The sequence below is a fragment of the Euprymna scolopes genome, chromosome 2, assembly GCF_053919585.1.
Source record: "Euprymna scolopes isolate OS-2025 chromosome 2, ASM5391958v1, whole genome shotgun sequence".
NCBI classification, from domain to species: Eukaryota; Metazoa; Mollusca; class Cephalopoda; order Sepiida; family Sepiolidae; genus Euprymna; species Euprymna scolopes.
Genome location: NC_136483.1, coordinates 124,235,592 through 124,262,274, shown reverse-complemented (window position 1 = coordinate 124,262,274; position 26,683 = coordinate 124,235,592). Strand labels below are relative to the sequence as shown.

Here is a 26,683-nt window from a genome sequence, read left to right as displayed (position 1 = left end):
ATAAGTAATAGAAAAAGTTATTCATTTATCTCGATCGGGAAAGTATATATTAAAGTTCAAAAGCCAAGAGAAGGGAATTTTTACTATAAGTCCATAAGAAGAGGATATCATTTTAACCTTATGTGTGTTATGTTGTTCGAACACGTGGTTATAAATGTGTCTTAATATTAAAGTTACAAGCTAGATGAAGATAAAATGAAGCATCTTACCATATTCTTATGGTAAGACGTGCTTAGTTGATAGAGGCACATAAGTAGAAACCAGGATGACTGGAGAAAGAGATGACACAAAGAGATAGAAATCCGAGAAAGCAAGCATGTTTATTTTCTCAGGACGCCATTACAGGAAGTGCCTCTTCCGGTCCGCAGTAAACGGAAGTCCTTCAAACAATCATGCAGTAAATGTCCTTGTTGCATATATATATACAACATCCCCCTCACCTTTTCCAGTTCTTTGATGATGAAAGCCGGGTTCTAACTTGTGTAGTTCTGCATCCATCTGGGTTGATGTATTAGTCGTCCTGATCTTGATCGACGACCTGCTTCTGGGGTTGCTGGGTTTGCTGCTTCTGTTCTTGGTCGATGATCCTGCTCGGGTGAGTTGAATATTGTGTCAGGATAAGGTAGTGTTGCTGGTATCTTTGACCGAGGTATTAGCAGTAGATGTTTGCGGTTTCGGCGTATGGTTGTGCCATTTTCCATTAATACCAAATAAGACCTTGGTTGGTGACTTCTTCATCAACTTTGATCTGTCAGAAAGCCTTTGATGCATCGAGCTTGGTGAAGAATTTAGCACCTGCCATTTCGTGAATGATGTCTGATGCTGTTGGGAGCCTATAGTGCTCTCTTTTTATAGCCTTGTTGAGATTCCTTGGATCAAGGCATACTCGAAGGGAACCGTTGGGCGTTTCCACTACTACCAGTGACGATGCTCATTCTGTTGGTTTGGTTACTGGTGTTATGACTCCCAAGTCGATCATGCTTTTCAGCTCTGTTTCTAATTTTTTCTTTAATAAAAAAGGAATTTTGCGTGGAGGGTTTATGACTGGCTTAACTTCTCGATCCATTGTGATATGAGGAGTGCCAGGAAGTGTGCCAAGTTCTCCAAAACAGTCCTTAAAATCTGAAAGGAAGTCTACTGTGCTAGTATTTACTTCACATATTTTTTTTATAAGGTTGAGACTATAAGGCTGATCATGCTTTCTTTGATTGCTATGACCTCTGCTGGTACTGGTCGTATGTCAGCAGAGTGATGGCTCGCATCGATCCTGAGCATCCTTGCCCAATTACTGTATCCAATGTCATGGACAATGTGAGGCCGCCGTGGGACCGGGAAAGACAAATGGTCTACGTTACGATCCTGGCCATGGCAAGAATGGTGATTTGGACGTCGCTTCTGCAAGGTTGCTGGGGGGGGGGTGTTGTTCTTTTTCTGATCAGGATCTGATCGCTTTCTTTAAACACCAACTACGGGTGAAGATCAGATGTAATAGAAGAAGCCTGCATCACGCAGCATTTGACAGAAGATAGATACATGTAGTAAGTCTGTGCGTACGAAGAGAAGCCAAATTTGAATATGTGTTCCTCACCTAGGTGTGGAACACGCAGTTCCGTAAAGTAAAATTAAACAAGTAGCCTCTCAGCTAGCTGAGTGTGTGTTCCATCCCTCCCCGATTAGGAAGCCTCCAAGTTCCCCACTCCCTCCTTGCAATTTTTGTTTACACCCCCTCCTCTAAAGTTCACTCATCTTGGAGAGAAAGAAATACAAACTAACCCCCATTCCTTACCCACAAAATTTTCTTTTCTCTATTCACCCCCATCTAGAGGGCATCCCCACTTAGAGACTGACCCACAGAAGCGAGGTTCCTTTTACAAACCTAGTGGAACGGGCAGTCTATCAACTAGACGGGGTTGGGAGGGTCCTACTAATCACCTTTCCCCCACCCCCCGCCCTCGACACAAATGAATTATTGTACCATTTTTATTGTTATGTTTATTTTGTTTTTACACGTCAATAAAAATGTCTTAAAAATTGGTAATTAAGTAGGACGTCCCCCAGTATGAAAGGTATTATGGTGAAAGAAGATACTAGCTGGGAGAAACTTTTGATTTTGTTTAGTTCTGGAGTGACAAGGATGACCAACGACCCCCACAATCCCCCCCTTTTGAGTTGGCCATGTGCCCAAGTTTTTTGTTCATTGTTGATTTCCAATGTATTTTTTAACATGAATAAAGGATTTAATATCTCAAAGTGTAGTATCTGTTCCGGCAGATACTGCAAGCAAAGACCATATGTGGGGGCAATCCCACATATAAGACCTTGGTCAATGTAGGGGAAACCCTTCATACCAATTGTCACTATCCAGCTCCCCTACTCCCCGAGGAGTTGGTCCCCATTTCCCCTTCACTCTTCACATTAAAAATTGGCCTTGTGCCTAATTTGCTCGGTGGGGGAGCAAATAAATACCCTTTTCTTGGCCTTTTGGTCAAGATCAAAGTGTAGTATCTGTTCTGATACATACATCGCGGGACACAGTACTGTTCTGGCGACACATTCTCGTGCCCAGAGCACATGATGAGTTTTTTGGGTAGCGTTCTGCCCGCACCCCCACTTTGTCTGTCTTTCTCTGCTCTCCCCCTCACGGGGGGATCCGAGCTGATAATTTACGACCTTCCCGCGAGGGAGTGTCGGAAACACTTTCTCTTTTCCCTCCACTAACTTCCCACTCCCTCTTTCAATCTCAATAGAAATCTCCCCTCTTGCTGCCTTTGGCACCACTTCTTTTTGGCGCCAAAGTCGGCTCCCCACTTTGGATGCCGTCTCCACGTCAGTCAAAACAGTAATTTTTCGGATTTTACCATACACATTGACTGACCATGGAAACCACAGATACGGGAAGAGAGAAAAAAGAAACAACATCAGGCAAGGAAATGATAACTCCCCTAAAGGACGACTCCCCACATGGGGGAGCAACACTCAAAACCAAAGAGGCGTACCGCCCGGACAACATGAAAGCAGGGGCAGCAGCCCCAAAAGACTGTGCCCAGGGAGAAGCTCCTCATGAGGGCAGCTCACCCAAAGAGGGAGCAAATTTCCAAACTGAGGAGGCACACCCACGAGATCCTCCAAACCAAAGGGCAGCAGCCCTAAAAGACATTACCGGTGAAGAAGCTCCCCACGAGGGTAGCTCCTCCCAAAAAGAAGAGACATACCGCCCAGAAATGAATGCTGGCAAGGAGGTAGTCGCCTCAAAAGGCATTATGAAGGGAAACGCTCCTCCAAAGGGAAGCTCCCCAAATAAGAGAACAGTACTGGACATACCCAAGGAAAGCGCGGGAGAATCAACCCCTAAAGGGAAACTTGTCTCACAAAAACCTCCAAGACAGTGGAACGATCTTTTAACCCCACAATAGACCGCTCGCCCAAGACATCAGAGAGATCTGCATGGGGTAAAACCGCTGATAAGAGACTCTCCCCACAGGAATATACAGACTTGTACTTTACCAAGTACAAGGAATATATTGAAGGGAATGTCCTCAAGCCAATACCTGGAGACTGGGAGGCGATGGAGGACAAGATCCTGTCCTTTATCACTTCGGACATCTGGGCAAATCAGCTCAAGGGGATGAAAAAAGAGGAAATGGCAGAGCTCCTCCAGAAACTGAATATACCTGCCAAGTACAAACACCAGAGGAGCTTCGCGATGTGGGACGTACTGCTCCCCAACAAGGATGAAGCAGAAAAGTTCTCATACACAGAACTTAAATGCACAGATATAATACTGCCAGAGTATTGGGACAGGAGGAGAAGCCGAGTAAAAATATTCAATGCTCCTGCTGATCTATGCACAGAACTGCTGGGAGCTTTCCTCAGTAATTTTGGAGAGGTGGAGCGGATGGACCTGGCACGCTCCAAAAATTTTGTCCACCTGGGAAGTTATACAGTAGCAATGCGGGTCAAAAAAGAAGGCTTTCTAGGCATACTAGCTACAATATCTTTCAAGAAAGCCAACATGACAGTGTTGGTTGAAGGTCGGCGCCCTCACTGCTGATCTTGTCTGAAGCAGGGCCACATGGCAAAGAACTGTCCCCAAAAAGCAGTTCCAAGCCAACCTGCGCCACAAGTAAACACAGTTTCAGCAGCGTAGGTGGCAACAGCCACTGAAACTAAGGAATCACCAACATCAGCCCTTGAGTTAGCAATGATCAATGGAGTACGGTGGCAGGGTTTAAACGGAAAAACACATCTATCTCCACATCAACCCAACCACCTGCTCAACAGCAACAGCAGCAACAACAACAGTCGTAGCTGCAACGACAACAGCAGCAGCAACAACATAAGCAGCAGCAGTAGCAGCAAGAGCAACAACAGCTGCAGCAGCAAAAGCTGCAAAAGCAGCAGCAAAAACAGCAGTAACAACAACAGCAGCAGCCAGACAAGCAGCAGCAACAATAACTGTTGCAGCAGCAAGAGCGGCAGCAACCAGAGGAGCAGCAACAACCAACGGTCCACACACCAATCGAGACGAGGACCAAGCGGAGAAAAAACTGCTCCTCTGAGGATGAATTAGCTAGTGAGAGGGAGAAGAACTCAACCTCACCACTCTCTGGTTCATTCGAAATGCAGAAAAAGAAAAAGAAAAGAATAAAAAGAAAAGAAAAGGTGGCCCCCCCTCCCTGTGAGCATACACCACCCCAAACAACAACACAACCCACTTCCACCTCCAAACCACACACTGCACCAACACCAGACACTGCACCAACACCAGACGTCACACCAACACAAGACACCGCACCAACACCAACACCAACACCAGACACCGCACCAACACCAGACACAGCACAAACATGAACACCAACACCAGACACCACACATACACCTGTCCCCACAGAAATGCAGACTGAGCCACCACTCCAAAAAGAAACGAGTGAACCCGAGAGGGGGAGACACCCTTCAGCTTCTCCGACTCACGGACTTACTGCATCAGAGACTCTTCCCCTTGAAATGAGGGAGAAACTTTGTTTTATAGACCCCCCTGTCTGTAGCAATGGATTTACACCACCGACAGAGAAAAAATTTAAAACTTCTGCTGGATTGCCAACAGATAGAGGGAAAAGACATTAATGTCCCGTCTAATTTCCTGGATGCCACACTGCTAACAACTTTTGTCAGACTTCCAGAGGCCTGCAAGACAAACTTGTGGACAATGCTGGAGGCCGCTGAAGGGGCTGTTCCAGGAATTGGACTGATTATGAAAAATGACCCTTCCCTTGAGGAACTCTCAAAACAATGAAAGGGAAGGGTCTCAGTGTTGGTTCATCCGTCACACTTAAATTGACTTTCCCCTTGGACATTGGCGGCATTGTGAAAGAAGGTCAGGATATGAAAAACCTGACCACCTTGAGCATTGCATACAGTGGCGGCGTCCTTTCCCCAACCGATTTCAGAGCTGAGTGTAACACATCTTAAGGTAGGTACCATGGCTTTGAATTTGGCTAGTCTGAATGCGAGGGGCTTGAGATCATCGGGCCGGGCAGCTCGCCTCCGGCACGATCTCTCGTCCCTTGGAGCGGATGTGGCTGTGATTCAGAAGATGCATTTCGTTTCTTCTGTGGAGGTGCTGGCCCGAGATTTTGAGGTTTTCTCAGCATATGGCAGCCCGCGGGGAAAGAGAGTTTCCTTGCTGGTTAAACATACCCTGTCTGCGATGGTCAACGTTGTTCATAGGGATGTGGAGGGCAGGCTGGTTGTCGCCGATGTTGCCGTAAAAGATTCTGTGTTTCGGGTGGTCGCGGTACATGCGCCCAGCACCGCTCGTGAGAGGGTCTTATTCTTTGGTCAGCTCGACGCGTTTGTAGATTGTTGGAAGCGGGTAATGCTAATGGGGGATTGGAACGCCATCTTAGACCCCAAGATAGAAAAGGTAGGAGGCGAAGCTAGAGGGTCAGAGAGGTGCGAGTCCAGCCTGGCTGATCTGATGGCTAGATGCGGTCTGGTCGACAGGTTTCGGGTCGAGCATCTGAGGCAAGAGATGTGGATGTGGACCAATAGTGTTCCCTCCTATCCAAACACCTATTTGAACAGGATGTTAGTTAGGAGAGGCGAAGTAGACTTCCTATCCTGTCCCACGTTCACTCGGCTAGGTCAGGCGGACCATAAACTAGTTATGGCCTGGCTGAAGCAAGGAAATAGGCCTAAGTTAGCGGTGTACTGGAAGTTAAACATCTCTCTTCTGGAGATACAAGACTTCCAACTAAGAGAACTAATTAAAAAGGCACTAGTGGAGGCGGTTACCAGGAGTAAGTGGTGGTTAGGTCTCAAAGCCAAGATCAGAAGCTTCTCCGTCAAGTATGCCCAGCACCTCGCACTAGATAAGGCCAAGACAAAGAAGCAGCTAGAGCATAAACTAGCCTGGGCTATGGGGGAAGGTGATAGGGTTAATCAGGAACTAGCTAAGCAGGACCTTCTATGCGAGACTAGCGAGCATTACGAAGGCCAAGTAGTTAGAGCTAGGCTTAGAAAGATAGGCAATGAGGCAGTCAATTCTGATGCAGATGTGTGCCGTGAAGTTTCTAGGTATGGCTCGGACAAATACATTGCGGAAGTCAGACATCCAGATGGACGCATCCTGGAATCGACTCGGGAGATCTGCAAGGGGTTTCAAGAATATTTCGAGGAGCATTTTACGCAGCAGCCTGATCTTCCGGTCCTTGAGTTTAGCGACTATTTAGCTGACTCTCCCCGCCTTGAGGTGACTACAGCGGCTAGTTACGAGGGCCGGGTGACAGAGCAGGAGGTCTTTACTGCGCTGAATTAGGTCAGCTGTGACAGATCGCCAGGACTCGATGGTCTGCATTACGAACTGTATTTGAGGCTGTCGCCCATGTTTTTACTTCTTCTGATGGATGTGTTCAACCATTGGTTTGCTCAGAGATCCATACCAAGGCAAGTCACCAAGAGAGTGATCATATTGATGAAGAAAGGTGACGGGCATGGAGATTTAGACGACTACAGAGTTGAAGTTTTTATCCAAGGTTCTGTCGAATCGGTTACAGGTTATTATCGGTGAGTTGATTGAACTGGAACAGAACTACACTGTGAAGGGTAGATCGATTCAGAACAACTTGCACCTGATCTGTACGATCCTTTAGGGGGCAATAGATGATGACATAGAAGCCGCGCTGATCAACTTAGATCAGTCTAAAGATTTTTATAGGGTCGACCATCGTTTCCTGGCATCTGTCTTAGAGGCCATCGGTTTTAAACCAGATTTTTGCAAGTGGATCTCCGTGATCTATCAACAGCCCACGGCTGTCGTGCAAGTCAACGGAAAGCACTCGAAATCCTGTGTTGTCTCTCGGTTGGTTCGTCAGGGTTGTCCGCTGTCGCCCCTGCTTTACATCCTGGCCTTGGAGCCTCTGCTCCGCAAACTGAGACATGGGGAGGCAAATTCAGCCCTGCATGGAATGGCTCTACCTGGCAGCTCAGCTGCCAATGTATTGGCGTTCGCCGATGATGTCACGGTTTTCATGTCAAGCTTAAGAGACATTGAGATCATGTCAGAGGTGCTCACACAGTACGAAAGAATCACAGGGGCCAAGATAAACTGCAGTAAGTCGGTTGGACTATGGTCGGGCGCCTGGAATGGCAACGCAAACCTCCCGGCGTCCTTCAGCTGGACGGATGGCTCAGTTCGGATCCTTTGGTGTGTGGTTCGGACCGGGTCTCTTGCTTGATAAGAATTGGTCAGAGGTACAGTCAAAGCTGGAGGCTGCGGTCAACTCGTGGCTTCCTAGGAAACTTTCCTTAAAGGGTAAAACCGAGGCGTGCGCCACATAGTCTTCCCTCTCATCCTTTACCAACTGGCCGTACTTCCCCTGCCTGCACAACACCTAACAGCTCTTGTCGACCTCTTGTCTTTGCTCCTTTGGGACAGAGGAAGACACTGGGTGAGCAGACAGGTCTGCATTCAACGTCCGTGTGAGGGAGGTTTGGGAATGCTGGACGTGAAGTGTCATCGAGACACAGAGAGGCTGGCCTTCCTGAGCCACTACCTTCAAGAGGAGCAACCGTGGCACGTCGCGATTACTGCCACCTTTCCCAACCTCATTCTCGACCCCTCTATTGAGAGTCGTTGCAGGCCGCGGGGGAATTCAGCCTTCTTGAAACAGTTCTGAGCCGCGCTAAAACGACTACCAAGGTCCAGCGACCTTGTGACTGCTACCTGTAGGGAACTCCACAGGGATCTAGTGAGGAGGGCCGCCAACAACCCGCTATGCATATGTTTGGGTTGGAAGCAGAGTGAGATCCGCTCTGCATGGAGTTGGGCGCCAGGTTCGAGTCATCTGAACAATTCGGAGTTCTCTCTGACCTGGCGATTGGCTCGAAAGGCACTTCCACCCAACAACATACAATGCAGTTCTGGTTTTTTGGAGTCGCCTGCTTGTCCCCGTTGTGGAACAACAGCTGTAGAGACAACTGATCACGCTTTCTTTGATTGCCGCGAACTCTACCAGTACTGGTCAGCGAGGTGACGGCTCGCATTGATCCTGAGCATCCTTGCCTGATTACCCTATCCAATGTCTTTGACAATGTGAGGCCGCCGTGGGACAGGGAAAGACAAATGGTCTACATTATGATTCTGGCCGTGGCGAGAATGGTGATTTGGACGTCGCGTCTGCAAGGTTGCCCGGGGGGGGGGGTTGTCTTTTTCTGATCAGGATCTGATCGCTTTCTTTAAACACCAACTACGGGTGAAGATCAGATGTAATAGAAGAAGGCTGCATCGCGCAGCATTTGACAGAAAATGGATACATGTAGCAAGTCTGTGTGTACGAAAAGGAGCCAAATTTGAATATGTGTTCCCCGCCTAGGTGTGGAACGCACAGTTCTGTCAAGTGTAATTTTATCCTTAGCCTTTTAGCTAGCTGAGTGAGTGCTCCACCACCTACCCCCGATCCCCACCCCCACCTAATTGCCATTTTTTTCTTTTCACCCGTCTCTCTAAATTTCACCCATCTTGGAGAGACCCCACACCCCATAATTTTCTTTTCTCCATTTCGTCCCATCTAGAGAGCATCCCCACTTAGAGACTGGCTCGCAGGAGCTCAGGTCCCTTTACAAATCTAAGTGGAATGGACAGTCTATCAACTAGACGGGATTGGGAGGGCCCTACTAATCACTATTGGAATTTTTTTTTTTTTCCCCCTCGCTCTCGACACAAATGAATTATTGTATTACCTTTATTGTTATATTTTTTGTTTTTACACATTAATGTAATAAAAAAAAAATGTTTTAAAATTTGGGTGCTAAGTAGGACGTCCTCAAGTACGAAACGCGAATGCGGTATTATGGTGAAAGAAGATTCTAGCTAAGAGAAACTTTTGATTAGTTCTAGAGTGACAAGGATGACCAACGACCTCCATTCCCCCCCCCCCCTTTGAGTTGGCCTTGTAACTAAGTTTTTTGTTCATGTTCATTTTTTGCCTGAATAAAAGATTTAATATCTCAAAATGCAGTATCTGTTCCGGCAGATACTGCAAGCAAAGACCATATGTGGGGGCAACCCCACATATAAGACCTTGGTCAATGTAGGGGAAACCCTTCATACCAATTGTCACTATCCAGCTCCCCTACTCCCCGGGGAGTTGGTCCCCATTTCCCCTTCACTCCTCACATTAAAAATCGGCCTTGTGTCTAATTTGCTCGGTGGGGGAGCAAATAAATACCCTTTTCTTGGCCTTTTGGCCAAGATCAAAATGTAGTATTTGTTCTTACTACATGCTGTACTTATGTTTGTAACTTTGTGATATAAAGTGGGGGATCACTTTTCTGCATTAATTTAATGTAAAATGATTACCCACTTTAAAACCAGTCAGTTTCAATGCCATTCAAGTCATTCTCCAGATCATTCAAGTTGTTTTTTTAAGGATTCGTTATTTTTTAAACATTCAAGTCATTCATAAGGTCATTCAATTCATCCTTAAGTTGATTAAAGTCATTCTGAGTCATTTACTTTTTATTTATTTAAGTCATTTCAGCCCATTTGTCGGTCATTTTAGTTTATCTTTAAGAATTTCATGTCAATCCTACATTCACGCATTCATTACACGAGAGCACGCGACTAATGGCTATCGGCTTTGTTTATGGAAGAAATTTCATTTTGAATTATAATTTAAGATAATAGCCATCATTGAAGTCTATTACATATGCAATACAAATTGTGTTATATTCTCTTGCTATTCCACAAAATAAATGCCTTCTCCAATGAAGGATAATCTACCCTTTTGCAAAACCGAAGGGCACTGTTTCTTTGTTAGCATGACTAATTAAAACGTATGCTACTAAAAAACATCTGTCTACTGTCCAATGTTAGCTAAAGGGTAGACAATTTCACTCAAGTGAAATCGTAGGAGAATATATATATATTCGCCTGCAGAGAAGATCCAAAACTACCCTACATGTGATTCTGAATAGCACTTACTGCTTTCATATTTACCCTATACCATCCTCTACAATGATTGAGAATATCACAGAGAAAATTTACCATATCTTGACTGCTTGTCCCGATGTCATAATTCACATCTGTGGAGATTTCAACGTTCACAATGTTGAATGGCTGGTTCATTCAAACAAGATAGATAATGAAGCAAGATTCTGTCATGGTTTTTCCCTGGAAGATTCGCATCTGTTTTTCCCTGGAAGATTAACATCTGTTTTTTCCTGGAAGATTCGCATCTGTTTTTCCTTGGAAGATTCGCATCTATTTTTCCCTAGAAGATTTACATCTGTTTTTCCCTGGAAGATTCTGTCATGGTTTTTCCCTGGAAGATTTGCATCTGTTCAGAGCAAAAAATCTGACCCAGATTGCTGACGAACCCACTTGCATTCCCGACGCTAATGGTCAATTTGCTAGCCTTCTAGATTATTTTCGGACAACTTACCCTGAACTGTGCTCATCCTCCATTCTGTCTGGGATTCTCCGACCACTTGATTGTTTCAATTAAGATTAAAGCAAAATGTAACAAGACCTCAGATGTCCGTCTTCATTGATAGTGACAGTGTATCGATACTCGATGGCTGAGTGGGATAGTTTCCATTCATTCAAATCTGAAATACCAATATTTAAAAAAGATGTGTCCTCTTATAACATTTGACTTAGTTATTATTAACAATTACATGACCTCAAAAAGAAAACTTCTACTGAAACCAAATAGCCAGTTGTGGTACACTCTTGAATGTGCTGCTGCCATTGCACACATAAATCACTATTGCTTTAAATTAAACTAGTGAGACCTGTGGAAATTTCACAGCAGACTCTTTCATATATGATGTCGGCATTCTGTAGATGTTCAGTGGAAATGGAGACGCCCTGATATTATTGTAGCTTTTTTGTTAAAATTGCAAAAGCCAGTAGAGATGCCTGTCATACCCGGTTATAAAATATGCTTACATGTGATATTTTAATTTATGTAGATTTCATGTATATTATTACAGAGTCAATTTTCTATCGATCCTTATATATTATAAAGTTGTGATTTAAAAAATAAAAAATATATCCATATGACTTGGGTGCATCAGCTTGAATCGAAACCAAAACCAAAACTAATTAAGGAAAAAATATATGTATATATTATTTATAACTTGAGTTCCTTCAGAACCGAAACCAAAATTTATGAAGAATTCTTGGTAAAATTATTTATATAAACAAAAATGACTTTAGTGCCATTAGCTAATAATCAAAACCGAAACTAAAACTTATGAAGAATTCTTGGTAAAATTATTTATTACTAGAAATGGAAGGTCATAACAATTAAACAGCAGTCACTCGGAAGAAAAAAGATGTAAGCGTGACACACAACACACGCTATCATATTACTATATAGATGTTCAGAAACTAAAGTTGCCTTTAGGAATCCTCACAACCACTGCAAAAGGGTTATATATTACGCATACTGTAAAAACTAAAGTATCTGAACAGAGGCTTGGTTCCCATAAGTTTTGGCACATAACAAACTGGGTTCTGAACAAATGCAAATCTTCCATCTCAACCATTAATCAACAGTCCTGAAGTGATTACGTCAGCAACTGACAAAGCCAAATTCTTTGCTAAGAACTTCACATTAAACTCCACCCTGAGTGATCAGGGCTGCTTACCCTTTGGATTTCCTCCCGGGATTGAAAATACTCTAAGTGACATTCATATATCTGTCCAAGATGTTGCCAGACTTATAAAGAACCGAAGAAACTGGCCCTAACAATTTAAAACTTTTTTTTTATTACATTTTCACCCCAAACAAGGCACATTGCCACTTTCATGTAGGGAGCTACTATCAGGGACATAAGCATCAGGGGTACTGTGTAGGGAGTTGGGCAGCAAGATTTCGTTTCACGTTACACTTGAACTTCTGCATGTCAGTACAGTTAGGGAAGCAGGGACCCGGAAGAGAGAACCTACCTTCTTCGCAGCGGTCCTGGCAAACTCTCAATGTAATTGTTCTAGCTCATGTTTCCTGTGAATGTTAGGCCAAGGAGTTTAAAAGATGTACTTTCAGATAAAGAGTCATTGGCCATTGCTATTGGTGATAGAGAAGATTTCTTGTAATGATTGAAGGAGACAATATTCCAATCATAGTGATCAATAAACTGCAACTAAAACTAGCTCCTATACTAACCAAATGTTTAAACGCTGCCTTAAGGAAAGATGCTTCCCAACACCCTAGAAAACCTCAACAGTTTACTCAGTATTTAAAAATATGGAAAATAGTTCTTCTGCTTCTCAGTGCGGACTAATCAGTCTCCTCTGCATCATGAGTAAGTAAAGAAGTTGTCAACCACTGCAACTAAACTTATTCAGCGACATGCAATATGGTTTCCATTCTGAGAGATTAACAGCTGATTTGCTGACATCATACAGGATTAGTCAATATATTAACGTGGCTTCGTTTTTAGAGCAATAGCTCTTGATATATCTAAGGCATTCGATTAGGTTTCAAATAAAGATCTACTTCACACGATTTTCAGCTATGCAGCAGGAAATGTCCCCTCAGCCATCAAATCCTTTCTCTTCAATAGGTTTATTAATGTAGTCATTGATGGGCAAAATTCTGAAGATCACAATATAAACATTGGCATACCTCAGGAATACATCCTGAGCCCAACTCTCTTCCTAATCTTCATCTACGATCTCCCATATCATATTCTGTGATCTTTCGTCAACACTTTTTTTTTTTACACAGGCATAACCACATTATCAAGGCCAAGAGGCCACTCAAGGAGAAGGGTTAAAGAGTGTACAGTAGAAATTGGACAATATAGTAATCATTAGTAATGAAAATTCGGTAAATTTGTTAACTTATTTGGAATGGCTCATCAAGAACTAGTTTACGTTAGACTTGAAGACAACCATATTGTAGTCAGCCGGAAAGCAGGAAAACGGAAGACAATTCCACAGGCATGCAGTTCTAAGAAAGAAGCTTTTTTCATGGAATCTACATTTAGGTTTAGGCACAGATAAAGAGTGGGGGGAATTATCGATAGTGTTTTCAGCTAGACGAGTGTTTCTTGTGAAAGTTTGGCGAGGGGGGATCATAGACTGAAGCTCAGTCGAACACTTTCCATGAAAATAACGATATATCAGAGACAAACTCGCAACATCTCTTCTGTGAGATAAAGATTGCAGGGAAGAGAAAAGGACATCTCCTACGAGGCTACAAAGTCTATTTTGAACTCTATCAAGGCAGGACAACTGCAGCTCCTGCCCAGATGTGGCAACAGTACTCCATCCTTGGACATACCTGGCTCTTATATAGATAGAGAATAGCATCAGCAGTGAGATATCTACTGGATCGATAGAAAGATCCGACCATTTTTCCAGCGGCCTTGGCAACAGATTTGATGTACGTGTTCCATTTAAGATCAGGAGTAATAGTCAAGCCCAGAAGCTTGTCAAAGCTTGAGGCCTTCGGAAGACGAGAGCCATTCATTTCAATTGATGCCAGATGTGGATCAGAATGTTGATGATGTAAAGAGAAGCTTGGTTTTAGATGCATTAAAAGTAACCAGCCACTCCTTTCCCCATTGTACTACGTGCTCAAGATAAGAGGAGAGAGGATCAGAGAGAACTTGGTTGTTTACTGTCTTAGATGTGCTACCATAAATGGTAGTGTCATCAGCATAAATGTCTACAAATGATGAAAGGATGTGATTTGGAAGATCATTAATGTAGATCAGGAAAAGAGTTGGGCCCAGGATGGACCCCTGAGGGACACCAGCATTAATACTGTGAGCTTCTGATTTTTGCCCCTCAACTACTACTCTTATGAACCTATCAGAAAGAAATGATTTAATAATTGAGAAGACATTTCTAGCTATACCATAGCTAGAGATCTTGTGAAGTAAACCTTTATGCCATACCCTATCAAAGGCGTTTGATATGTCAAGAGCAATTGCCCTAGAAAGGTTGCCTCCGTCGAGAGATTTGCTAATCCTATGAGATATAACTGTAAGCACATCTGCTGTAGATCTAGCAGAACAGAAACCATATTGAGTGTCACTAAGGAGGTTATTTTTGTTGAGATGGTTGATTACTTCTGTATTTAACACAGATTCCAGCAACTTACTCATGATGCACAGGAGAGTTATTGGCCTGTACTGAGAGGGGGATGAGCGATCACCTGAATTCTTAAATACAGGGCATACTGATGAGATTTTCCAGGGAGATGGGAAGCTATTCTCCTTAAGACAATGTTTAAACAGTTTTGTAAGTATGGGCGCTAGTTCTGGTTGTAGTTTTTTGAGTACTATAATTGGAATACCGTCAGGGCCAGTTGCTTTACTGGAATCAAAGTTTTTGCTTAGCTTGGCAACATCACGTACAGATATACATATATCACATAGCATGTTTGCTGATGCAGGAGGAAATATTGGGGGTTGGTGGCCTTGATTGCAAAGGGTAGAATTAGCTGCAAAGTTCTTGGCAAAGAGTTTGGCTTTGTCTGATGCTGACGAGATTACCTCAGGTCCATTGATGATAGTTGGGATAGAGCACGCACTTCTGTTCAGGATTGTGTTTGCTATTTGCCAAAACTGGTGGGAACCAAGCCACTGCTCAGCTACTTTGGACATGACGGATTGAGCATACAACTTTCTTGCGTTCTTTATTACTTTCTTACAATGGTTGCTGGCAGTCCTGAAAGCGGCTTTAGTTTCCATACATCTATTACATTGGAAGATGTGTAAATAGTGATTTCTGTGCGCAATGGCAGCAGCACATTCTGGAGAGAACCATGGCTGGCTGTTAGGTTTTTGCTGGAACTTTTTCGAGGGTATGAAACGGTCTATACCTACAATTAACCATTCCGTCAGGTCTAATACTATAGAGGACATATCCTTTTTAAACATGGAACACAGAGGTAGATCCGATATAAATGTACGGAAGCTATCCCAGTCAGCCTTAGTGTATCAATATACTGTATGATAGAGAGGTACGTCTGGGGACTTATTACATTTCATTTTTATCTTAATTGATACAACAGAGTGGTCGGAAGATCCAAGAGGAGACAGAACAGAAACTGAACATAGTTCAGGGCAAGTTGTGAGAAAAAGGTCTAGTAGACTCGCATACTGGCTGTCATTGTCGGGCACACGGGTGGGTTTGTGAACAATCTGAGTGAGGTCATAAGCAATGTAGAAATCATGACAGAACCTCCCCTCATCATCGGTCCTGTTTGAGTGGGTCAACCATTCGACGTTGTGAACATTGAAGTCTCCACATACGTGAATGTTAGCTGAAGGATAAGCAGATAGGACTTGGTCAATTTTCTCAGATATGCTTTTAAAGATAAGTAACTCCGCTGTTGTGGGGACGATAGAGAATAAATATAAATGCAGTAGTGTGAGCTAATGCAAACCGGAAGCACATATAGGGTAAGTTAGGAGAAGTTCTCTGGAGATGTCCCTACCACATGGAAAGCCATCTCTAATATAGGCACATATTCCATGCCCATGGCGATCTTGGGGGTCAGATTTAGAAGTTAAGTTAGAGTATCCTTTAATTCTGAACTCTTCTAGGGAAATAGCCTGTCCAATGCCAGTTTCGCTTAAAAATAAAAGGTCTGGTTTAGTCTCCTGTAATTGGGTTTCAACCTCTGGAAGGTTAGAACGTAGACCCCTGATGTTGGAAGACATGGTAGTAGGGGTCTACGTTAGAAGTTGGAGAACCGGGTTTAATCGTGTATTTTTTCTTGAAACTTGTCATGATGGAATTTTGGAATTTGTGGACTAGGTCGTCAGATTTACTTAGAGCAGGACAGAGAGGAGAAAACTAAGAGAGAAAAAGAAACAAAGATTTTTTTTTTTGTTGAACATGATAAGGTAAAGCCGTAACAATTACCCACTAATATGGCATTGAGAGGCCCCACCAGAAACTACTGCATGGTCCAGAATCCATTCACCAAATGGCAATACAGCAGCCCCAGTACTTTGCACCTGCTGATAGGACAGCCTCCTTAGTGGTTAATCCAAGGTTTGGGTCCCTGACTATCAGGCGGATAACGTCAGCCCAGATAAAACGTTTACCTCCAGCACCCTACTAGTGACATGGCTACAAGGATAGACATAGAAACAGAAAATTTCAGCCATCTCTGCTAACTGTTTGCGCAAAATACTGCCAACCTAGAAAACAGCTTTCTCTTCTCCCTTTGTCAGAAAAATCACTCATTAAAAAATGAGGACTGAGGGAAAAGCGAGAGTAACGGGAGCTGCCGATAATGCATCCACAATGCGTTTTCTACTCTCCATTAAAAAAAAAAAAAAAATTAAGTATTATACTTAATAAAAGTTCAACGGACGTGTTTAAAGGAAAGTATGGTGATAGATTCCCCGCTCATGAACTAAAAATGAATACAATTACCTAATCTATTTTTGCAATCAACTCAGTAGATAAATAAACATTTATGGATGAGAAAAAAGCTAGCATTTAATAAAACAGAAATACATAAATTAAATACTGAAATAAAATGTAGTTATTAATATTTGAATCTAAAAATAAAAAGTACGATTAATATAGAAGTCACTTATCTCGAAAAAACACTTCTGTCTCCAAAATGCAAACTGTAGAAAAGAATTTAAGTTTTAATAACAACAGCGTTCAAAAGACTTTTTTTTTTTTTTAATTAATCGTTAAAAGAAAAGCGTGATCTTATTTTGGACTTTAGCTAGTCACGTTTTAAGAAACTTGCGATATAAAAGAAACTACTATCTATGGCAACACCTCCAAGGTCCCCGCAAGAGGAGGTCAAACCTCTGTTCTCTTCTGATCACGCTCCACCCCCTCCACACCTCCCCCCTATTTTTTCTTTTCTCCCCGCTACACTTTGGTCTGCGTCAGCGGCCAGTGAAACCACTCCATGATTCCAGGCAAAGGGGCCATACCGCCCCAGATGCACAACATTGCTCCCCTAGAAAGCTCCCTGATGGAGGGAGCAACTCCCAGCTACCCAGAAGAAGAGGAGAAAGGCAGGGTAGGGTCGCAGCCCGCGGCGACCCTGGAGAAGCCACCAACTGGTGAAAAACCAAGTCTGGACTATGCTCCCCAAGAGGGCCACTCCCTGGCTGAGGGAGCAAAGGCAACGGCGGACGAGAGAACGAAGAACGTTTCAGGTGGACCATACCTTGTGGCACCTCTTACAACTCAATCCTCATCAGCCGAAGACGACCCTTCCACTCCTGCTCCCCATGAGGGCAACCACCCAACAAAAGAGGAGGAGAAATCAAGGGATGAGGAGACAATGGATGTCACGGGCGGACCACAGCCAGTGGCAACCCCGGCTCCTCAGCCCACCACACCATCACTCAAATGTAGCACTCCAGCTCCCCAAGAGGACGACCCCCTCATGGAAAAAGGGGAAAATGATGAGGATGGAGTAGCTGGTAGGACTAAAGCGCTAATCAACGAAGCGATAGCATCTTTAAAGATCCTCAGCGAGGTGACCAAAGATCCAGCCTACTTCAACGCTCCCCAAAAGACTAAGTCCCAACCAGCCACCCCTCCAGAAAGGAAGCAACCAAGTCTGAAATCCAGCAACATCCTGGTAGCAAAAACTGCAGGAGAGGCAACCCCCGTAAGTAGTGGACCACAGCAGGTGACGCCCAGGAGTCAACAACCCTCTTCCAGGAAGAAGAAGAAAGAGACCCAGGAGTCAGGGACCAGCAGATTGGCAACACCTCACACTGATTGGCCGGCTCTCATCCCACTGGGCAAACCACCAAGCCCCGGTCAGCAGAAGCAGCAACAGCAACACTCAAGCCAGACGACATTGTCCTTGACCCGTATTGCCAGTAAGGAAGATACTGAATGGCATCCACAAACAGAAATGTCCCCACAGGAATACCAGGACCTCTTCGAGTCCACTTACAAGGACCTCACAGAAGGGAATGTTATAAAATCCTTTCCAGGCACCACAGAGGACCTTAAGAAGAAGATAGTGTCTTTTATCACGTCGGACACAAAGAAAAGAGGCCTCACAGGAGTAGACAAGGACAACATGGTGGACCTCCTCCTGGATCTGAAGATCCCAGCCAAATACATATGCAGGAGGAGCTATGTAATGTGGGACGTCCTGCTCCCAAACCAAAGAGAGGCCAAAGAGACAGCCAATAGGACTAATCTACACTGGAAAAACATCAAACTCCAGCCAGAATACCTTAGTCAAACAGTCAGCAATGTCGCCGTACTGAACGTCCCCTGTCTCCTGGGAGCAAAACAACTAGGAGCAGTCTTCAGCCAGTACGGGGACATGGTGTCTGTGGCTCCAATCAAGCAAGAAGAGGGACATCCTGCCTGGGGACCACAGACTCCAGATGCGCCTCGACAAAGCTGGCTTCAACCAAATACCAGCAACACTGAGGTGCGAGGAGGGGACAATGTCCGTCATAGTAGAGGGACGGAGACCGCACTGCTGGCACTGTCAGCAGAAGGAACACATGGCAAAGGATTGCCCCAAAAGAAATCCAACCAAAGCCCTACAGCTGCCGACAAGCCTTGTGCCCCAGAGATGAAAACCAAGCCAGTGGACCCATCCCCCAGCATTGGATGGGTCACAGTGACTCGAAAGGGGAAAACAAAGTCCCCAAATTCCATCCAGCAAGCGGACAGAAAACAAGTGCCACAGCAACAACAGCCGCTGCAGCTGATACGCCCAAGCGACCAGAATACAATGGCCAAAGACGTCACAACCCAAACAGCAAGGAAGATGCGGAGAGACTCTCCCTACAAGTGATTAAGCGTGGGAGAATAAACCTAAAGCCCGAATACCAGGGCAGGACAAGGACCCGAGTGTAGGTATTCAATGTACCTATGCAAATACCAGTAGAAATCCTGGGATCCTTCTTCATACAATTCGGCGAGGTCGAAAAAATAACCCCACTACGGTCGAAAACCGGCATGCACTTGGGCAGCTACACTGTGGCCATGAGGCTAAAGGAAGAAGGCTTCTAGGCGATACCAGCACAGCTGACATTTAAGGAGGCAACTATGACAGTGGTGGTGGAGGACCGTCGTCCGCCCTGCTGGTTCTGACAAAAGCAGTGTCACATGGCCAAGAGCTGCGCTCAAATATTAACCCCTATTCAAGTGACACCAAAGGCGGTCCCGACCTCTGAGACAGCACCAGTGTCCAAACAGGCTGTCAAAACTCCATCAACTGGAGCACCAACACCAGCACCGAGGAAACCCAAAGCCGAGCAGGTGGTTGGGAGGCCGGGGGGAGGGGAGTAGAACATGGTAACGAGGCGGCGGCGAAAGCCCACAGTCCCATCTGCCGCCGTCACACCACCAACCCAGCAACCGAAACAGCAACAACGACAGCAGCCTCCACAACAGCCGCTGCAACAGCCACGGCAGCAGACATAGCAGCAGCAGCCGCAACAGCCATTGAACCAGCCACAACAGCCGTTGAACCAGCCGCAACAGTGGTATCAGCTGCCGTGGCCGGTTCCACAGTCGATGCCGCAAAAGCAGCAACAACAAAAACAGCAGCAGCCGAAGCAGCAGCAGCAGCAACAGCCAGAACAGGAGCAGCAGCAACAAAAACGGCTGTAGCAACCAGAACAGCAACACCATCAACCAGAGAAACAGCAATTAGAAGAGCAGCAACAACCAACAGTCCCCACACCAATTGAGACAGGACCAAGCGAAGAAAACACTGCTCCTCTGAGGATGAATCTGCAAGTGACAGGGAGAAGAACTCAACCTCACCTCTCCCCAGTTCATTCGAAAGAATAAAAAAGAAAAGAAAAAAAGGGGAAGAAAAGGTGGCTCCCATCCCTATTAACATACACCACTCCTAACAACAAAATCCACTTCCACCCCCAAACCAGACACCGCACCAACACCAGACACCACACCAACTCCAGACACCGCACCAACAACAAACATGGCACCAACACCAGACACCACACCAACACCAGACACCACACCAACACCAGACACTACACCAACACCAGTCACCACACCAACACCAGACACTACACCAACACCAGACACCGCACCAACACCAGACACTACACCAGCAGCAACACCAGGCAGCACACAAACACCTGTCCCCACACCAATGCAAACTGAGCCACCTCCCCAAAAACAAAAGGAAATGAATGAACCGAAGGTAGGGAAAGACTCCTCTGCCTCTCACAGACCAACCAAATTAAAAGCCCTTGCCCCTGAGGAACTATGTTATGTAGACTGTCTATCTGTGGCAACAGACATTTCCCATCGGTAGAGAAAAAACTTAAAACCTCTGCTTGATTACAAACAGATAGAGGGGAAAGATGTAAATATATGCTCAAATTTCCCAGACGCCCCACTCCTAATAACTTTTGTCAGAACTCCAGAGGCCTGCAAGACCAACTTGTGGACAAGGCTGCAGGCCGCTGAAGGGGCATTTCTGGGAATCAAAATGGTTAAGAAAAATGATCCTTCTCTTGACGAACTGTCAAAACAATGCATGGGAAGGGTCCCAGTGTTGGTCCATCCGTCACTCTACAGGGCCATGAAATTAATTTATCCTTTGGATGTCGGCAGCATTGCGAGAGAAGGTCAGGATATGAAAAACCTGACCAACTTGAGCATGGCACATTACGTCGGCATCCTCTCCCCGGCTGACTTTGGAGCTGAGTGTGACACACCCTAAGGTAGGTACCATGGCTTTGAATTTGGCTAATTTGAATGCAAGGGGCTTGAGATCATCCGGCCGGGTGGCTCGCCTCTGGCACAACCTCTTGTCCTTGGGAGTGGATGTTGCTGTGATTCAGGAGATGCATTCCATTTCCTCTGTGGACTGTCAGGTGCTGGCCCGAGATTTTGAGGTTTTCTCAGAATATGGCAGCCCATTGGGGAAGGGAGTTTCTGTGCTGGTGAAACATACCCTGTCAGCGACGGTCGGCGTTGTTCATAGGGATGCGGTGAGCAGGCTGGTTGTGGCTAATGTTGCCGTAAAAGATTCTGTAATTCGGGTAATCAGGGTTCATGCGCCCAGCACTGCTTGTGAGAGGGTCTCATTCTTCAGTCAGCTTGATGCGTTTGTAGATTGTCGGAAGCGCATAGTGCTAATGGGGGATTGGAACGCCATCTTAGACCTCGAGATAGATAAGGTAGGAGGCGATGCTAGAGGATTGGAGAGGTGGGGGTCCAGCCTGGCTGATCTGATGGATGGATGCTGTCTAGTCGACAGGTTTCGGGTCAAGCCTCTGGGGTGGGAGATGTGGACGTGGACGTTTCCTCCTATCCAAACACTTACTTGGACAGGATGTTTGTTAGGAGAGGCGAAGTAGACTCCTTATCTTGTCCCATGTTCACTTGGCTAGGCCAGACAGACCATAAACTAGTTATGGCCTGGCTGAAGCTAGTAAATAGGCCTAAGTTAGTGGCTCACTGGAAGTTAAACACCTCCCTTCTGGAGATTCAAGACTTCCAAGAGAAGCTAATAGAATTAATTCAAAAAGCACTAGTGGGAGCGGTTACCAGGGTGGGTAGGTCTAAAAGGCAAAATTAGAACCGTCGCCTCGCACTAGATAAGGCCAAGACGAAGAAGCTAGAGCAGAAACTAGCCCGGGTTACAAGGGTGGGTGATAGGGTTAGTCAGGAACTAGCTAAGTAGGACCTTCTGCATGAGAATAGTGAGCGTTATGAAGGTCAATTAGTCAGAGCTAGGCTTAGAAAGATAGGCAATGAAGCAGGCAACTCCAACACTGACGCAAACTGTATTTGAGGCTGTCGCCCATGACAGATGTGTTCAACCATTGGTTTGCTCAGGGATCCATCCCGGCGCAAGTCACCAAGGTAGTGATCACATTGCTGAGGAAAGGTGACAGGCATGGTTGGGAAGAGTTAGACGATTACAGGCCCATAACTCTGCTAAACACAGAGTTGAAGATTTTGGCCAAGGTCCTGTCGAATCGGCTGCAGGTTGTGTTACATTTTTAGTAAAAAAAAATGTAATTAATTATTTTTTTATATGTTGTTCGAAATCGAGAAAGAATAGGAGGGTTTTTTTTTTGGTTTTTTTTCATCAATTTTGTTGTCGTCTGCGCTCAGTCAAAAAATAATCACAACGAGAGAGGATGTGAAGAGTGGACAAAAGAAGAAAACAGAATACCTAACGAGCGCTGACAGTAGAGGAGAAAGAAAGAAAAAAGAAAGAAAGCAGCTAGCGAACACTGGCAGGCTGTATAGAGAGGGGGAGGTGAAAAAATATATATATGGAGAGAGGGGGGGCGTTTTAACTTGTGCGCTTATGAAAGACAAAAAAAAAAAAAGAGTCTGTCCCTCGCTACTGAGTGAAGCAAGCAATCGTCAACGGCGACCCTGCAAACAAACAGGGGTAATATTAGCAGTAATATAGTACTGCGGTTGATTAAGCCGAGGACGACGCACTTAATAAACATTGGAAAGGAGTCCATCTGATGTATTTGGAATAAGTTTTTGCAAAAGGAAGCCGGATGAGACGGAAAAGAATTTGATGAATATTGAAAAGGCGTCTACTTAAGATATTTTGGAGCCAGTTTTTCGGAAGGAAATCGGATAAGAAGAAGAAAGAAGTAAAGACACTAAGACAGTGAGTGAAACAAAAATCTCTCTCTCTCTCTCTCCCTCTCTCTCTCTCTCTCTCTCTCTCTCTCCCTTACTTTCTTTTTGTTTTGAACTGAGCAGACGACAATGACCAGTACGGAAATGTCGTCTTTGGGTCTGCCATATATTTAACTTGAACATTTTCTCTTGATAAAGACAATTTATTTTCTTTCGCATAACATTTTAAACTATCAAAAGAATTGCATTTTTTTTTTTTACATATTTTTTTTTTTTGTGTTGTTATGAATAAACTTTCATTCATAATTCCCATCAGCCTTTTGTTGTTATTTCGGTTGTGTTTTTGTTTTTCTGTCTTGTGTTTTACCGTTGTCTCTGAAGAATTTGGTAATCCCTTCCCGTATGTATTTTTTTTTAATCCCGGGAAAATTTTTTTTTTTTTATTATTGTTGCAATCCTATCTCTAAAGTCCCCAGTGGAGATAGCCAAGTCGTAACATATATGTGAAGTGAATAGTATCAGTAAGTAAAGAATTGCCTTTTAGAAAGGTTTTATTAACTGTAAAATACACGTACGCTCTTGAAAGGATCGAGCGGGAAAATGAAACAGAGGGCGCTTTTATTATGAATGTCAATCCCAAGGGGGATAACTCTTAACAACAAATTAAATCATAACATTTTCCCCGTCCTAAAGTATTCAAGTAAGGGGTAATTAATTATAGACAAATTTTTTTTTTTTTTTTTTTTTTTTTTTTACAATCACATAAGAATCATTTTATTTACAAATAACATATGAACCCAAACTGCAGTTTTTTCAGTATTTAGTCACAAAATCCTTATATTTACTAGGGAATTGTCGAACTCGGGACGACCTCCGCACAGATTGGCAGGAATGCTGATTTTCAGTATTATTTTTTAGTGAAATCTGATTTTCTTCAAGATCAGACGATTGATTTTTGTCTTCCTCATGACCAATGTTTTCATTAGTAGAAGGTTCAAATAAAGTCTCTGAAGTAGTAGGATTATTATTAGAGTTTTCTTCATTTGATGAGTTTGGAGCTAAGTCTCGAACGTTGACAGTGGTTTCAGTACCAGAAGGTAGTTGAACATAAGCGTAGTGGGGGTTGACATCTATTAGGGTGGTAGGCGTTACAGGAGGGTCATGTTTACTTGTTTTAGTGTGGTTTCTAATATATATTGGGCCTGGTTTAACCCAAGAAGGAATTGAAATTCCGGAAGCAGATTTACGACTATATTTAAAAAGTCTATCATGGGGAGTCATATTAGTGGCAGTACAAAGTAATGATCTAATTGAATGAAGTGCGTCCGGTAGTATGTCTTCCCAATAAGGTAGTTTCATTTGATTAGAATGTAATGTTGTTTGAATGGCCTTCCATAAGGTACCGTTGAGTTTTTCAATCTGTCCATTACCTTCAGGATGATACCTACTTGTTTTAGAAGTAGCAATTCCTTTTTCGTGTAAAAAATCCTTTATTTCTCTTGCTAAGAAATCAGAAGCACGGTCAGTATGTATCATGTCAGGCAAACCAAAAATTGAAAAGAGTTTGTTTAGACAGTGGATAATGGTTTTGCTTGTCATATCTCTGCAAGGAAAAGCGAAAGGAAAACGGGAATACTCATCAATTAGAGTAAGTAGATATTTGTTGCCATGTATAGAAGTAGGTAGAGGGCCTTTAAAATCAAGATTTAATCGTTGAAAAGGTAATATGGCTTGAATGAGAGTCCCTCCATTGGTATTGGCGAATTTGGGTTTCAGTAATTGACAGGATGAGCAAGAGTCAGTAATATTCTTAATTTGATCCAAAGTAAAAGGGAGGTTCCTCGTTCTTATAAAATGGCTTAATCTTGAAACACCAGGATGACATAATTGTTTATGTAAATCACGAAGATCTTGTAGATTGTAAGTAAGAGCAGAGATGCGAGAGAATGTGTCAGCAGCAATATTTTCAGGTCCAGGTCGATAAACTATAGTGAAATTGTATTGGGATAATTCTATACACCAACGACATATTTTGTCATTCTTAATTTTAGATTTTCTTTTATTGTCGAATATGAAGCTGATGCTCTTCTGATCTGTGATGACTTTAAAGTGCCTGCCGAGTAGAAAATGTCGCCACTTACGGAGAGCTTCTACAATAGCGGCTGCCTCTTTTTCTACTGCATGGTGCTTAATTTCGTTAGTATTGAGAGTTCTTGAAAAAAATGCAATAGGACGACCTTCTTGATTTAATGTTGCAGCAATGCAATAGTTACTAGCGTCCGTTTCTACTTCAAATTCTTTATTTGGATCTACCGTTATTAAAGTGGCGTCTTTTAGATCATTTTTCAATGTTTGAAAAGATTTTAATACAGATGGAGGTAGTGGAAATTCTTTGTTTTGATTTAGTAATAAAATTTTATCAGAAAATTTTTTAATGAATTTGCAGTAATAGGAAAACATTCCAACTATTCTTTTTTGAGATTTAAGATTCAGCGGAGGTGGCATTTCGAGTAATGGTTTTAGTCTTTGATAATCGGGAGCTATTTGATTATTTTCTATGGTGTAGCCGAGTAGAGTAATAGAACTAGAAGAAATTATGCTTTTATTTTCATTTAAAGTGATGTTATATTGTTTAGCAATTTTGTAGAATTTTTGAAGATTGTAATCGTGTTCTTCTTGATTTTTCCCACATATAGTTACGTTATCAACATACACAAAGGTATTGGTTAGATTTTCTTTTTCTATAATATAGTCTATGCTCCTCTGGAAAGCACTTACTCCATTGGTGACGCCAAAAGGAAGACGAGTAAATTGAAAAAGTTTGCCACTTCAAACGCAGTGAATTTACGATCAGCATGATTTATAGGTATTTGGTGATAAGCAGATTTTAGGTCGAGAGTAGAGAAGATGTTATATTGAGCGATGTCGTCTACCATCTTATTGATATTAGGCATTGGGTAAGCGTCTAGTTCCGTGAATCTATTGATGGTATCGCTGTAGTCGACTACCATTCTTTTCTTATGATTCTCATTCGAAGTTACAAGAACCTGCGCTCGCCACGGAGATATCGAAGGTTCAATTATGCCTTCTTTCAACATTCTAGCAGTCTCTTCTTTTATGAATTTGTTGGCGGCAAAAGTGTAACGTCGGGATTTTGTCGCAATAGGAGTAGTATGAGGAGAAAGATTAGAAAAGAGAGGAGGGGGTGGAACGTTTATGGTAGGAAAAAAATTATTCGTGTTTATAGCTCCAATTATAAGTTTGTCTCTAGGACCGTCGAATTTAAGTGTTACTTTTTTATATTTTTTTAAAATATCTTTTCCGATTATTAAATCAATGAAAAGGTTTTCAATGATTTCAATTGTTATTCCAGAATGGGTTTTATCTTTCAGTATTAAATCCACGACAGCTTCGCCAGTTATTTTAGCATGTTGATCGGAAGCAGCCAGAGCTATAGTTTTGTTTTTAGGTATTGTGAAGAGTTTAAGTTTTTTAGCAGTATTTTCATTAATGAATGTTTTTACACTGCCGGAGTCCACCATAGCGTTCACGAAGTGCCCGTTAATTTGGCATTGAGTGAATGTGACATCTTTGGAGTTA

The 26,683-nt window shown here is 43.5% G+C and overlaps 1 protein-coding gene and 1 pseudogene across 9 annotated transcripts in view; both read left to right on the top strand.

Annotated features, from left to right (window-relative positions):
- The window catches only part of LOC145295919 (sodium- and chloride-dependent GABA transporter ine-like), a 916,364-nt gene that overhangs the window by 464,148 nt on the left and 425,533 nt on the right, over positions 1 to 26,683 (top strand). The window lies entirely within an intron of this gene.
- Positions 9,727 to 9,864, top strand: LOC145243492 (U2 spliceosomal RNA; annotated as a pseudogene).